This window comes from Octopus bimaculoides, chromosome 1 (genome assembly GCF_001194135.2).
Source record: "Octopus bimaculoides isolate UCB-OBI-ISO-001 chromosome 1, ASM119413v2, whole genome shotgun sequence".
Classification (NCBI taxonomy): domain Eukaryota; kingdom Metazoa; phylum Mollusca; class Cephalopoda; order Octopoda; family Octopodidae; genus Octopus; species Octopus bimaculoides.
The window spans coordinates 30,169,716-30,172,788 of record NC_068981.1 but is presented as its reverse complement, the minus strand read 5'-3'; positions in this window follow the sequence as shown (position 1 = coordinate 30,172,788).

Genomic DNA, 3,073 nt, shown 5'->3' with positions numbered 1-3,073 from the left:
ATAATAATAGCCAACAGTAATAAAAAAAAGACTTTCAGGGGAGATAACATCCATAACATATTTAAGAGTTGTCTACCTTTAAATCAACATTTTGTTATTGCAGTTCAATATCTGGTATAAGGCTGTCGTGTGTGATTGGTAAAAATCATAGCCTTTTGTAATTTAAATGTCAGCTAGAGATAACTTATCTAGATAGTAAGGATATTCAGATGTTCTTTATGAATCTATTTAAAGAGATAAAGATCTCGTTTAAGTGGCTGAAGTTCATTTTGACGCTGTTAATTGTCTAGGTCCAAGTTGGCTTCGACAGAGCAAACCTATATTACTAAAAGTTTTGAAACCATGAATTCATTTTTTTGACGTCACATATTACATATCCTAGACATCACAATCCAAAGCTATGCGCTTTTGTTGATGTCAGGATGTTTTTTGAAGAAGATTTATTGATTGAGTAACCATTTAAAGGCACTCCCGTTGTCCTGATGGAAATATAGTTGTCAAGGGGACATTTAATAACTTACCTGTTTCTGATTTGGTTTTCAATGAGGTTTGCATTTATAAATAAAAAACCAATCCTATATTGTATTTGAGTAAATATGTTGTTTAGTTCTAAGATGATGATAGAAATAGCGTTAACATTATCTTTATAATATTTGAAATATTGAGACTTTTGGAAATATACCAAAGAAATAAAATTTTATATCCACATGATGTACTGGGATAGCTAGCAATTTGAATGGAAGACCATTGCTCAGAGGAATTACTGTAAAAATAACCAATTTATGCTAGATGGATGTCATAATTAACGTTGGAGGTTTAATGAGATGAGTGGATTGAAAAAGTTTCTAGACGTTTTTCATTTGCTAGTTTAAACAATATCAAAACTCTTACTTCTCCTACTGGTAATAAAAATGTTCCTTTGCAAATGAAAGGCAATCAGTCTTAGAACTGTGTAAAATAGGTGTCTCTGTCTGAGCTGAGTACTTCAGCAACTTCTGTTACCTTCCACAGGCCAATAGGATAATTTAAATTCAATATCAAAAACTAATGAAACATTTGTTACATACTCAGCTGACACATTTATTATAATGATGATAAATATCAACTCAACATAAGATGTCCACTTATAACTTGAATCTGAACAAGGAAAGCTAAATGAATTTGCCATAGTTCTTAATTATAAACATCACTGGTGATGCTTAATGCTAAAAATACAAATTAATTATAGACCAGCAACATCTTGTTTTAAATCTATTTCCTTGATTTTATTGACTTTTCATTCATGTCACTGTATTAGTGTGCCTCAATGGAAAGCACCTCGCTGACTAATTGTAGTATTTTAATGATAAAAATATTCCATTGACTAATCTGATCAACATTGCACCAGATGGAGCTGCAGCCATGACTGGAAAAGTGAAAGGCTTTGTTTCTAGAATGAAATCAGTTGCTCCTCACATTTTTTTTTATATACATTGCATTATCCACAGACAGCGTTTGGTTGCTAAAAATATTGGAGGACACATGGAAGAAGCACTCAACACTGCCATACATGCAATTAACTTTGTCAAATCAAACTCAGTGAATAATAGATTTTTTAATGCAATTCTGTGAAGATGAAGATTTTAAAACCCTATTGCTTCACACATAAGTTAGACAGTTGTCAAAAGGCCTGAGCCTTGAAAGACTAGTGAATTTGTGGGAACCATTACTCAACTTTTTCATGTTCAAGAGTCAGATGACTCATTACAACTCCAAGAAGCAAGTTTTTCATTTATACTAAATCACCAAAAAAAAAAAAAAAAAAAAAAAAAAAAAAAAAGAAACGATGAAAGCAAATATAAAAATATATAACATGGTTTAACGCTTATGCACAATAGGATATTTGGTTAAGAAATAATTAAAAGATTCCTAGTCAGAAACATGAGTATCTGCAAACACGTACGATTCAGTAAGACACATGAGATTTAAATGTGATGTAGTTTTTAGAGGGTATTATAAAAATACCTTCTAAATATGTGATCGATATTACGTAAATTATAAACTTAATGACATATATTTGGCATTTAATCTTATCTTTAAGATACAGACACTCGCATACACATATTGATCTCTCTCACTCTCTCTTACACTATATTTATGCATATCCTTGAATGAAACTGTAGATTAAGTATATATGAGGTATAGAAATGTAATGTGTATCGAGTATACCAGAGACAATGGTTTTCTAGCGGTGCGGAGCATGATGATATCTAGATGTGCCGCAAGGAATATGTAGTTGTACTGCAAAAAGTATCAAGTTGCGCCGTAGAAAGTATCTAGTTGCCCCATGGATTTTTAAAAGTACAAATCAAGGCTTCAGAAAATCCATATTGATACTTGTTATTAAAGAACAATATTAAAAATGCTGGTATGGTTGATTAAGCAAAATAAGCAACACATTTTGTTCTATTTTTTGTGAGTAGAACTTAAATCAAGTTGACACTTCAGTGCTTTTTGTGCTTCAGCAGAACCCCAAATATTCTACTATTGATAGTTGCACTCAAATTTAATAATTCTTAGTTGAAATAGTTCATTTTCTGCAAATCCCAGATGAACAACGTTCCGTTGCTGTAGGACTTGTTTACAAATTATGATTATCAACTTTATTTACTCCAGTTTTTAATTATGATAGTTGTGGTCTTCAGCAGAATCGTACGTCAGTTTTATTTAGTTTGTAATAAAGTTTTTAAGAGGAGATAACTTTCTAATTGTTTTTTGTAGTTATTTCCCTTGAATCCTTTCCTTGACACATACAATATAAGAAGTGAAGTGAGCTAGATTGCCACTATATTGTCAACGTCTAATACCCAACTATTTGGTCTGTTCCAATTCTAATCATACAGTATTTCCACGTCTACGAAATTATATAGATTTTACTGTGTCTGTCTGTCTATCTATCTCAGTTGACATACTTGCTTATACATACATACATGTATGTATGTATGTATGTATGTATGTATGTATGTATGTATGTATGTATGTATGTATACACGCAGTTACCACTGATTGCCAGTGGCCTTGTAACATCCCATCA